Raw genomic sequence first — 12,933 nt, forward strand, 5'->3', positions numbered from 1 at the left:
AGCACAGATGTGATTCCAAATTGCCTGGCTTATGGAAATTTCTCTCTCAACATGCAATCATCTTTGGCTAAGAATTGTTTTTAGACTGTAGAATTAGGTCCCTGATGACGTCTGGGTCCCTGGAAACTGAGGATCCTTTGAAAAACACTATCAGCACCTCCTCTGTGAGTGGCTGTGCTTTTCTTCCCCCCTTTTCTTCTTCTTCTTTTTTTTTTTTCTCTTTTTTTGTTATTACTCTGCCTAAGAGACTGTGCTGCTGTTATCCATTTCTTACGTTGGTTACAGAAATTGGTATTGTATCTAAAACAATTGCTGTTATTAACAGGTTAAGCTGCTGGGATGTTAAAATAAAGGCTGTCCGGCTTTAGTGCATTTTGTTGTAATCATCTCCCAGATGCCTTGTCGGAAATCAATTCGAGTTCAAAACTGGCTGGAATTGGGAGGTCAAGGCTTTGGCAGACTAAATATTTTATCTTCTGCTCATGTCTGGAGCTTTTAAAGATGTGGACTTCGGGCTCTTTTCTCATCCTCCATCTGGACAAAGATGATTGGCTTTGCCATTTTGCCCAGGTTAGGACAAGGTTAAAATCAATTATAATCAATTATTAAGAGTCTTCTGTGGCCACACTGCTTAAAAGGGGATTTTAAAAGTTTCTCAGTTCTGAAACATGCATATCTTAGTTGCTGCTGGAGATGTTGTTATTCCAGAATGTCAAATATAGATGTTATCAGCATCAGGAGTAAATACGCAGAATTTCTACATCCTATTTCCTTGATACCTATGTTTCAGGACAATGAGAAAAACCTAAAAAGGCTGAGATAATCATCATTGCTGTACCAAGTTGAAAAATCTTGTTACATTCTTGTATGCGTTAGACAACTAGAGCTATTTATAATTTGGTCACATTGTCAAATTATTTCTTAGGAATTTATAGAGAGGCTCTTTGCAGTTCTTATGTGATCATTTGCAGTGTAAATGCACAGGTAAGTGTTCAATCTAAGGTAGACTGAAAGAATCATAGATTTCTAATTCCATAGTAGTTTTAAAACCACCTCGATCCAGTACTGCATTTAATGATAAGGAAACTGAGGCTCAGAGAATTTAAATGATGTCCCCAATTCTCACAGCTATGCAAAAAGAGAACTGTATGTCCTAGTTCCTAAATGCATAAGTGAAGTGAATTGAAAGTCACTTAGTCGTGTCCGACTCTTTGCAAGCCTGGCAGGCTCCTCTGTCTGTGGAATTCTCCAGGCAAGAATACTGGGGTGGGTTGCTGTTCCCTTCTCTAGGGGATCGTCCCAACCCAGGGATCAAATCCAGGTCTCCCACATTGCAGGTGGATTCTTTACCATCTGAGCCACCAGGGAAATGCATATGTGGTCCCTAAATATCCAAATGAATCTTTTCTTTTTACACAGTATTTTCATACACTAAAAATGTTCTTTGTGATGCTTTAAGAAAAAGACCAGTTCATACAAAATGAATATCATCCTGAACCTTGGACCAAGACATGAACTCAATAAACAGAATATAATTTTAAAGTGTTCTCAAAAGGTCACTTAGCTTTATTCTTCATTTCATTTTCCATGAATGGAAATCCATATTTTCAGATTTCATCCAGAGCCAGTAGCTGAGGGTTCAAAATGCTGCAAGAAAAATATTCCACTTATTCACTTTATTTAAAAGAAGAACTCTAGAAAACATATCAGATTTTCTCCAAAGACCTCCAGTCCCAGCTATTGAATGGACAGCATGGACCACACGCTGAGTTCGCCTAGGACAAGCCCACCATTAGCAAGCACTACCATGCATTTTCGTAACAAGCTCCTCATCTTGTAAAACACTTTTAAAAAAAGAAGAAAAAAACCTTAATATCCCTAATCTGAGAAAGCAGAGCATATGACATTTAGGCGTGTGGCGGGGCATACCTTTAAATTTTAATACTTGCTCATCTTTTCACCAGCAAAATGACGATCCTATAATGTACGTTTACTGTCTCTGAGTTCATGTTGGCAGTAGAACCAGGATATGATATATGTAAAGCTTTTTTACAAAATTAAAATTATAGGGCCACATGCATAAGTAACTGTGCAGAAATCAATGAAATGTAGGATAGTATTGGATAAGATTACAGCTTGGGCCCAGACAGACCTAGTTTTGTGCCTGGTTCCACCATTACTAGAGGCTTAGCCATAGACATGCTGCATACCTTCTTTAACTTCACACTTTTCTCGTGGAAAATGCAAGTTCTAATTATGCCTACCTCAGGGAGTTTTTGAAGATTAAATGAGAAAATGTCTGTAAAGCATGTGTCACAAACTTTGGTGTAAAGCAAGCTCTCAATACATCTGAATTAGAATAATGATAACGAATAAAATTATTCATAACAGTACCAGCCACAGCAGCACCCACATTAATGATATATTTATTCTCTCTTTCTAACACGTGATTTTCTTTTGGATCTGTGTGTACACATATGGAATAGAATTGCTTCAATGTCTGTTCAGATCAAACGTTCTGGATGAATTTTTCACCTTGGTTTATTTCACAGCGACATAATTCATATGGTTGAACCCTTCAAACTTTCCTCTGTGTTGAAAGTCCACATTGCTCGTTTGGATCATCGGTTCATTCTAAGAACATCTGATTCACTGCCTATGCAGGGACAACCTGATTCTGGTATTCCAAGGGCTAATTAATTGGTGGCGCTTTTTACTCTTTCTTTCTATGTTCAATCTACATTGGTATCACATTGTATTAGGACAAGCTTTCAAAACTTTTGACTTCCAGTGGGCAGCATAATGCAGTGGTCACGGAATATGTAAGGGGTATGGAGTAAGTCAGCCTAGAGTGTTGCCACTTACTGGCTGCATCTTAGGCAAGTCAGTTTGCCTACCTGACCCACTGGTTTATTATATATAAAATGCAAAGACTCATACTTTACTTCTGTTATTATCTGAAGTGTTAAAATTAATACAAATAAAAACCCTTTAGCATAATACTTGATGTGCTAAGTGATTCTTAAGTGGCAGCTGCTATTTTGTGTGGGAGAAGGAAAGACTCCAGTATTCTTGCCTGGAAAACCCTAGGGACAGAAGAGTCTGGCAGGCTACAGTCCATGGGGTTGCAAGAGTAGAACACAACTTAGTGACTAAACCACCACCACCATTATTTTATGTATTCATATAGCTCACAAACTGTGGGGATTTCAGGGTAGTGATTAAGCATTTAAATTATATCCACCCTTGTGTCAGTCCACAAATGTTGATTGATTGATAACTGATCTGTGCCAGGCACTGTGCTAGACTTGGCGCCTAAAGAATGAATGGTGAGCTATATGGGGTACAGTCTATAAAAATATCAAATCACTATATTCTATACCTGAAATGAATACAATATTGGTCAAGTATAAGTCAATAAAAAATGAATGAAAAAGAATAAATGTGGTTATGGGGGGTGATGAGAGGGAGCAAGTAAACAAGTATTTCAGTAAATAACATTATAGTTTCACTGCCCACCAGTTCTTTAAGGGGAAGGGTTGGTAGTTGATTCAGCTTGTCTCACCACAACTGTCAGCTCAGAAGATCAAATTTGGGGACCTGTGAGTATACATGTACTTTGCTTTGAAGTTGTGCAAGCCTTTGCCCTGTATTTACACAGTTCCTCCATCCAAACACCTCAAGTACTTAACATTGGCTCAGGAAATGAGTGTGTAACTTGCCAGTTAAGAAGAGAAACTGAAAATGTACTCTACCTACAAGAGTGTTGACACAGCAACAGAGAAAGAAGCTGGAGAAAACTCCTGTTTCCCAAAAGTGCCCTGTTATATTGTGTCCTTTATTTTCCCTGGTCTGTGTATAGTTTCTGCTTAATTGGTTTTGCATCTGACACATTGAGCACATGTGATATGTCTGTCGTCTGTTGCTAATTACAAGCTACCAATCACTAGCTGAAGTGGCCATCCCCACATTCAGTACCAGTATTCCCTTATCCTGGGCTTCCTTGATGGCTCAGCAGTAAAGGATCAGCCTGCAGTGCAAGAGACCCAAGAGACACAGATTTGATCCCTGGGTCAGGAAAATCCCCTGGAGAAGGGAATGGCAATCCATTCCAGTATTCTTGCCTGGAAAACCCCATGGACAGAGGAGTCTGGTGGGCTATAGCCCATGGGATTGCAAAGAGTCAGATACAACTGAGCACACATGTTCCCTTATTCTGTTGAGACCTACTGGCTTAGGACCAGGCTTGGACGCTGAAGAAGGAGTGATGAAGAATGAATAACCCTGTTGAATTTTCTTGTAGTAGAAAGTGTTTGGAAGGAATGACTACTCCAGAAGACCCCTATTTCCTGTTACCTTTGTGAAAGGAACACCCTGTGTTTTAAATAATGATTCAAGTGGTTTGCACCATATCCAAAGAGTAAATGCAGAGATGAAAGCTTCTATTTATTCTGTACAGTGAAAACAGAAATCTGGAAACAGCATCTGCTTCTCATTTAAATGTATTTTTTTTTTCTAATTATTTAGATGTATAGAGGCATCAAGCCAGGTTTCAATCAACAGCAAAAGTCTTATGTGATCTAAACAAAACCTCAGTCTTGGAGTCACTGGTCATAACACTTAAAATAGTTTAAAGACTTGGATGTGGGTTTTAATACAGAGGAGTTGTAAAGCCTGAGCATAAGCAATATTATTTGTTTCAGATTTTCAAGTCTGAAAGTGTGGAGAAATATTGGTTTCCAGATAATTCCAGATAACAAAGTACCAGATAAGTTAATCTTGGTTCTGAGTCATCTTACCTTTTGAAGAATAAACCTTGGGAAAGTGACTTATGTCTCTTATTTTTAGTGGGGAAGAATAAAGACCCTTTGGTGTCTTTGGATGATATGACTATATGGGTTAGTTATTGGAAATACAGGCAAGAATGCAGCGCCTCAAATATGAACTGGTATAATAATGATAACTGATACAATGGTTCCCTCAGTTCCATGACTCACAAATGGAAGTCTACAATGAAGAAACTTCGGATTTTCAGAAGCTCTGTAGCTGTTCACACTTACACACAGGTGAATAGATACATCTTCACTTAGGAGAGGATGGAATTAGACATTTGGAGGAAAAGGGCCCTCGAACCAGTAATATCTCTCAACAGTGGATATGAATATGGGAGCCCAGCCACTGTGGTTCTGTTTGTTGCTGCTGGACAGATTCTTGCTGCATAAATGACCCCACAGTCAAAATGCAGAGGGCTGAATGAAGAAAGAGGGGGCTGGACCTGAATGCCTTAGAAGTGGTATTTGCAAGACAGTGTTAGAAAACTAATCCTAGTTTGCAAGACAGTGTTAGAAAAGCCACCCCTAATTCTGTTAATCCCTTCCCTCCACAAGGACAAGGCTTCTCGGCACTCCTCCGCTCAGCTCTGACCCAGACGGACTTCTAAGAGGCATTAATCACCTATCTTCTGAAACAGTGGGTAATGAGTCAAATCCATTTCACCTGCCTTCACTAATCACGGTCATTTTAAAACTTGCATGTTCTCCAAGCAGCACGTAGCCTGAACAAGCTATTTGCCCAAGTTGTTTTACGGAAACTTAAGTCACATTCAAGCCAAGCTGGTTGAGACTGGATGGGACCACTGATCTGCTAGCTTGTCATGTGTAAGTGTCCACACAGTGACCTTTCGAAGCCACTACCCTCAGACTGTGCCCAAGTCTCCATTTTTGAATGCGGAGAGGCCCGTAGCTTAGTTCACTTGCACAGCATGAAGATCGCAGCCCTTTTTTCCAGTCGTCTGTCCCCTTGCTCCCCACGCCCCTAAGCCTCAGATCACCCTGCTTCTTTATTCTTCATACCATACGTATCCTGGGCCCCTTGCCTTTGCGGAGCCTGAGACTCCTGTCTCCTTGCTCACCTGCCTTGCTTACCTAACCCGCTCTGACTACAAACCTCAGCATCACAGGCTTGCTGTGCATCAGACAACAGGAACCTGCTTCGGTAGCACTCCCCAAACCAAATTCCAAATATTTAGGACCAGAGGCTGAAGAGATGTTGATTTTGAGGAAATCGAATTTTCAGTTAATTTTCAGTCTATTCTATGGACACGAATGGAAAATCTTCAAAAAAGCTTCTCTCCACCTGTCTCCCTCTTGCCCACTAGACTTATTTCAGTCTGCTTTTACCCACTCTCCAGTCTACTGCACTCATGACCCCCTCTGGTATATGATAATTGAATTTAGGGCAAGAGTTTACATTTTTGTATCTTCTTATGATATATAACCTGCCTAATTTCATAAAGGATTTGAGGCAGCAAGAGTAAATGGCACTGAGAGTTTCACTGATATTTTTACTCTGCATTTGGCCCATTTTCTTTTAGACTGCATACATTTCCATAACTCTGAGCAAGGATCATATTTGGATGACCTTTTGTCCAGAGTAGAATTCACAGAATTGCAGGAGGTAGAAAATGAATTCCTCAGTATTTACAAAATCACCCCAGGCACATCTGAATGAATTAAATATTCTTCCCAGGCTTGGGAATGTTTCTACTAATTATATTGTTTTGTACTTAAAGATATGTGTCCTGTTTGGAGGAGGAGAGAAGGGACCAAGAAGATTTAAAGTACCTTTTGGATTGCTGTGTGACTTTGAGCAAATCACTGACCTCTCTGAGCTCTAAATTCTATATCTGTTAAGTGGGGATAATGAACCAACAGCAGCACTATTATAGGGTCACTGTGAGGATCAAATGAGATGATGTACATGTAAGAGCTTAGTAAACAATAAGTCAATATGTATTATGCAGTCAGTGTGGGTGAATGTTTTATTTACTTCAATCTCAGCTTCAGATGGTGAGAGAGACCAGGCCCTAGCTCTCCGGGATGCTCTATGGAAAGTGCCTCATTGTGTTTGGGCTTTATTTATTGAATGCATTTGAATGAGCGATCATTCTAAGAGCAGAGAGTCATTCAATTTGAATTCACAATGGGGTGATGGGTGAAGCTGGAAACTACATTCTCAAATGCATTATCCAGAACACAGGAAACAAAACCACTTTTTAAAAGTGACTCATCCTTAATATCTCATAGCAGTTTTGAAATACTTCATTCATTCATTTTTATAGCAAACTCTTAATTGAGAATGTCATAAACTGCTTTGCAGAGAGAGGCAATCACGACCTGGGAAATTAAGTGGAGTAATTTACAAATAGGTTTTTGTCTGGCTGGAGGTTTTAGCTTATACACGATTTGCCTTTATCTTAGCAATACTTGCTCCTTTTTCCCCATTCTTTTGGCAGTATGAATTTTGGGTGCCCAATATCTGCTGAAGATGAAAAATAGTTCCCCATATGTTGCTTTCTTCTGGTCTGCATTACAAAGTTCTTCTGATCCTTTTATTTTAAAAAAACAAGCACTGATCACTTTCACCATTCTTCAGGACCCTTCGTTTTCTCATCTCATCTGTCTACTGTCTGTCCAAATTTCTCTCTCCATGGGCCTTACAAATAGGTTGTGACTGAATGAACTTCAGGCCCACATCTAGCTCTTTTGCCTGAAACCACCCTGACCCAAATCCAGAGAGACCTCCTTCTTCTCTTGATGTCTTACAATTTATATTCTCCACAATTTAGCACTTTGGAAAATACATTATTTTTCCCTTGCTTTTAAACATATCTTATTCCTCCTCCTCCTCACCCCAACCAACTACATTACAGGTTATGTGAAGAGTACAGACTTCTGAATCAGAATCTGTATTTTTAACAATAGTCGGGTGATTTGTTAGAGTTTTTGAACTCTCATTCACCTTTGTAAGAGATGAGAAAGTTTAAACGCAGGGTTAGTGCAGAGCTAAGGCCAGACTAACTCTCTGATGCCAAATTCACCATTCTCTTTTGTACTCAGGCTGTATCAGTAGCTCCCTGAATCATAGGTTGGGAGTAAATAGCTGTTGTCCTAATGGTCTACTCCAGGTATGACCTCATGTTGCCTTTCTTTGCCGGATGACGTCTGGTGGTCTAGAAAAGTAGACTTCAAGATTAGAAAAGTACTTTCTTGTTCACCCTCATTCCTGTAGTGTGGGAAGCCAGTTGGTTTATCATCCTATATTACATAAAGCCTCTTAAATAAGAATGAACCCTTGTTGAGACCAGAACCCTTTTTTTCTATCATTAACATGTGTTAGTGTCTATGATAGGAATTTTGCCATCTGACATTCTTTCCCCAACTCACAACTCACAGTGGTGTAGTACATCTCCACTCACACAAGGAGTATCGGAAAGACTGAGCCAAACCCCGTGAACAAAACAGTTCCCTGAAGGGCAATAATATTGCTCAGTGGTAATATCATCCCAATGCATTTTATCTTGTACATGAAATCTGGGCTAATTATCATTTTCTCATACAGTACATTTTAGACCATTGTGTTTTTGTGTCCCTTCCTAGTTCATTAAGCAAGGTTTTACAGCTCCTTCAGTAACAGGATTGCTATTGACACTTTCATTAGACCCATAATTCAAGTGCTTGTCTGCCTTCCAAATGGAAGCCTCTCAGTCCAGAACCACAATCTGGCCACCAACCGTATGTTGGCTTTTAGAACTGTCATAAATTCATCATCACGTTGAAGTTCTTGAAGGGTCAAAATCTGCTTTCTTGGTGAACTGTCTCCATCCAACAAACAGTCAGTGTTTTCTCCAAGAATAGTCAGCCAAGCTTCTCTGTCACTCTCCGAAAACTCCTCCAGACAGTTCTCAGTATACTGCGATTACAACACAAATACTAACCATTGTTCATATTTAAATATTAATTCCCTGTTTCATTCATTCATTCTGTTATTTCACCATTTAAGACCAATGTAGCCAGTATTATGGCAGATGCTGCAATGATTTAAAGATGTGTAAGCTGATTTTTGCCTTGGAGTATCTTACAGTCTAATAAATGTATGTATGTATGATTTATAATGTATAAATCATTATACAATTAAGTGGAATGTGAAAAATTTCACCACTATGTTGCTAGAAATTTGGTTGGCTGTACTTGTGGATAGCTGTGCTAAATAATGGCTTTTTTTTCCCTCACCAATATTTAAATGGAAATAGCCAAAACTAGCCTAAGTAAAACTGCATATATATATGCAATACACCACAGAATATAACTTGGGAACAGATGAACTTGGAAACAGTTGAAGTCCCCAGAAATGATTCCGATGGAATTTAGAGACAAAATGAGGCTGGACCAGAGACAGCCATTGCACTAGTGATCATGAAAATAGTCTTTGTGTTTGTAATAGTGTTTTGTTTTTCTCTCTGACAAGGTTCAATAAAAGGTTTAATGTGAATATTGTATTTAACTTACAATAAAGTTTTTCAGAGTGCCTCAGTTCAGTTCAGTTTAGTTGCTCAGTCATGTCCAACTCGTTGCGACCCTATGAATCACAGCACATCAGGCCTCCCTGTCCATCACCAACTCCAGGAGTTCACTCAGACTCACGTCCATCGAGTCAGTGATGCCATCCAGCCATCTCATCCTCTGTCGTCCCCTTCTCCTCCTGGCCCCAAACCCTCCCAGCATCAGAGTCTTTCCATGAGTCAACTCTTCGCATGAGGTGGCCAAAGTATTGGAGTTTCACTAGACAACAAAAATGTCTGCTTTTCATTTTTGAGGAAGTTACTATCTTGGATCTTCATGGAGAAGTAGGAAATCTGAGCCAGCCTATGCAGCTTGTAGTCTGCAATGGAAGCTTTCAATGGCGTCTCACTCTTTAACTGAACTTGCAATTGTAGACCATATATTTCAATGTATATTTAATTGTGTTTGATTTAAAAGGCTGCTAATTGGGTGCTTTGCTTTTGCTTTCTGGTCAATCATATCACAGGGGGAATCTTCGGGTAGTTTTTACCTTCCTGATATCTTTGTCTTTAAGAAAAAAGGAGAGTAAGAAATGGAAAAACAAAAATATAGTATTTTCTTCAAGTCCTTTATTCAAGTACCTTTCTTCAACTCCTTTCTTGCTTTACTTAACCTTACTGAGCACATATATTAGATTACTTACCTTATTTGGTTTCTTCCAACCAAACTCATAGCTGGATTTCTGAAACAGAAAGTTCCTCTGCTAGAATGAACTCAATCCCGAAAGCAAAAGAAGGGTGCACAGGTGAACTCTATTGGTGATTGGGGTAAGGTGACTTCATGTTGTAGTAATGCTGCTGTGATGTTGGAAAATGACTTCAGTATCTTTCCCAGTGAATTTCACTCTGCTGTGTGTGTCTTCATAAACATGTCCACTTCTGTGATGGAGGTCAACGACAGTGTAGGGTTTAGAAATTGTTGCTTGGAAATCACATCACTTAAATACCTGAATGTGTCCATCAGCCGTGCCATAGCTTATTCCAAGCCTGTGCAGAAGAGTGATTTGCAATCTCCTCGCTTTTCATTTCAAGTAGCATCACTCTCTATAAGCCAGATATTTAGACCTCTTCAGAAGCCTCCAGGGTGAAGGACAAGTAAGAAGAAGCTTATCGCATCTTTCACAACTGTGGCTGGGTACACTGACTACATCGAACTTGTTCAACATCTTTCTCTCCTATTTTATTTTAAAATCACCCAGTCTTCTTTTCAAGTTATAAGTAATGGGAATTTTGCCACATAATTTCACAATCTCAATGGCTCTTTTGTGGTTCTATACATTGAATTGGTCACTGTGCAGGTTGAAAGCCTGGCCGGAATGACTGGGGTTGGTGGAGAGGACATAACACTGTTTTTTGCAGGTCTTTCCACTTTGAGTTATCTTCTCTCATCGTCTATATGCTCAGGTTGCATAATTAAATTCTGTTTTTTTCTTCTTTTTCGCTCCCAGGGACCTATCAATTTGGGCTCCTTCCAGAACTGAAAACTGGTTACAAATATGAAACAGATTTAACTACTGGACTTGAACTCCACATAAGGAAAAAAAAAAAGAAGAAGATCCTCAAAGATCCTCATCAAAGAATAGATGCAGTGTGACTGGCAGGGATATCAAAGAGGTAAGAGGTGAATTTCTAATGAAAACATGTTTGCTCTGCAGTCAGGTAAATAGAAAATATGCTTCCAGGCTAAAGGTAGTGTTCTTCCTCAGCTAAGGGTCAAGGCAGGAAGGACCATTTCTAATTAGAAAAACACTAGATGATTCAGTCTCCCTTTCCTTTGGATCTGTCTGTCTAACTATTAATTATGGATATATTGCAGAATGCTAGATTCTTTCTAAGAATATAATTTGGGCAGGGAGGGGTATGCTCATAAATGAAACATCCTCCACAAAAACACTCCCCAGGATATCTGACAATTTCTTTGCTTCAGAAATCATGGAGCACCATCTTGAAAACCTGTGTCTGGGATGCTGCTGCTAAGTCGCTTCAGTTGTGTCCGTCCGACTCTGTGCGACCCCATGGACTGCAGCCTACCAGGCTTCTCTGTCCATGGGATTCTCCAGGGAAGAACACTGATGTGGGTTGCCATTTCCCTTTCCAGTGTCTGGGATGACAAGGAATCAAATCAGGGACAAGGGGCACTAAAGCTCTCAGTCCCTGTTTATCTTGATGTTGGGAAAGAGAGGAAGGAAGGAAAGGGAGAAAGGAAGAGGGAAGGAGGAATAGAAGGAAGGAGGGCAAAGAAGGAAGAGGGAAGGAGGGAGGAATGGAGGAAGGCAAAGAAAGAAGGAAGAGGGGTAAAGGGATGGAGGAAGGGAGGAGGAAAGAAGAGTTGGAATTTCCAGAATATATTAATATAAAAATCATCTGGGGTACATATTTGCATTTTAGCTTTTCCTGGCATGAAAAAGGAGGGAAGGAAAACATATATGAATGAAGCAGTCTCTATCTTTTCTCTCTTCTGGCCTAAAACATAGTTTAGTGGCTTCATCTGTTCTGTCCGGAAGCATCTGTGAGTCACCAGATTCCTTTCTTAGGAATCTGAAGAATGGGGAAAGGACAGAAAGAAAAAAGAAAAAAAGTAATGGTGACCTATTCTCAAGAGGAAAGCAGTCAGCTTGGAACACAGCTCTGAAAGGAATTCAATCCCCCCAGAGGAAGAGAATAGAAGTGGGCGGGGCAGCATCTGAGGTGTGACTCTGAAAGGGAATCCTTGGGCAGAATGGACCCAGAGGGTTGGACTGGGTGGTGGGAGTGACTTGGAGAGAGATGATGGGATGAAACAGTGAGCATGTGCACTCCTCAAGTGGGCTGTTCAAGGGAATGAGCGGGGGTGGAGGGGGGGAGTGGGGGCGTTGGGCAGGGGGAGGGTGTTAGAAAATAAGAGAAGTGGGAGGTGTTAGTAATAAGTAGCATGAACGGTATTCTTGAATGTCCATTTCCTTAATGAATGAGTAAAAGATGTGATCCCAAATTTTAGATGAAATGTTATTATGGGTCTGAATACATGGATGTAACCATTGATAAGGTTTCATCTTATCACACAAATATTCTATCAGCACCTTGGCAGTGGGATTGCTTTTAACATAAATCATCATGCCTGCTAAATGTGCATGTGTCAGCCCGAGCACCAGATTTCCAGTCCTGTTTCTATGGCCTAGTTTGTAAAGAGCAGAGCTGGGAGGCAGGTGTCTTGAGCTTTAACCCCAGGTATGCATGCTCAGTCGCTCAGTCATGTTTGACTCACCAACCCCATGGACTGTAGCCCACCAGGCTCCTTTGTCCATGGATTCTCCAGGCAAAAATACCAGAGTGGGTTGCCATTTCCTTCTCCAGGGGATGTTCCCAACCCAGGGATCAAGCCCACAACTCTTGCATTGGCAGGCAGGTTCTTTATCACTAGCGCCACCCGGCATGCCTCTCGGGATAGCACTAACTAGTCATTCATCTAAGGAAATGATGGGTACTAGTTAACTACATGGGGGTCATAGATTTTGCACAAGTTACTTAATCTTTGCTAGGCATTATTTTTCATA

General features: G+C 40.2%; 1 long non-coding RNA gene across 2 annotated transcripts in view; it reads left to right on the forward strand.

The window, feature by feature from the left end:
- Positions 1 to 12,933, forward strand: part of LOC107132926 (uncharacterized) — a 597,452-nt gene that overhangs the window by 447,898 nt on the left and 136,621 nt on the right. For both annotated transcript variants that reach the window (XR_003037157.2, XR_009496434.1), the window contains exon 5: positions 10,849 to 11,014. This is a non-coding gene — a long non-coding RNA (uncharacterized lncRNA). The remainder of the gene's footprint in view (positions 1 to 10,848; positions 11,015 to 12,933) is intronic.

The sequence above is a fragment of the Bos taurus genome, chromosome 11, assembly GCF_002263795.3.
Source record: "Bos taurus isolate L1 Dominette 01449 registration number 42190680 breed Hereford chromosome 11, ARS-UCD2.0, whole genome shotgun sequence".
Classification (NCBI taxonomy): domain Eukaryota; kingdom Metazoa; phylum Chordata; class Mammalia; order Artiodactyla; family Bovidae; genus Bos; species Bos taurus.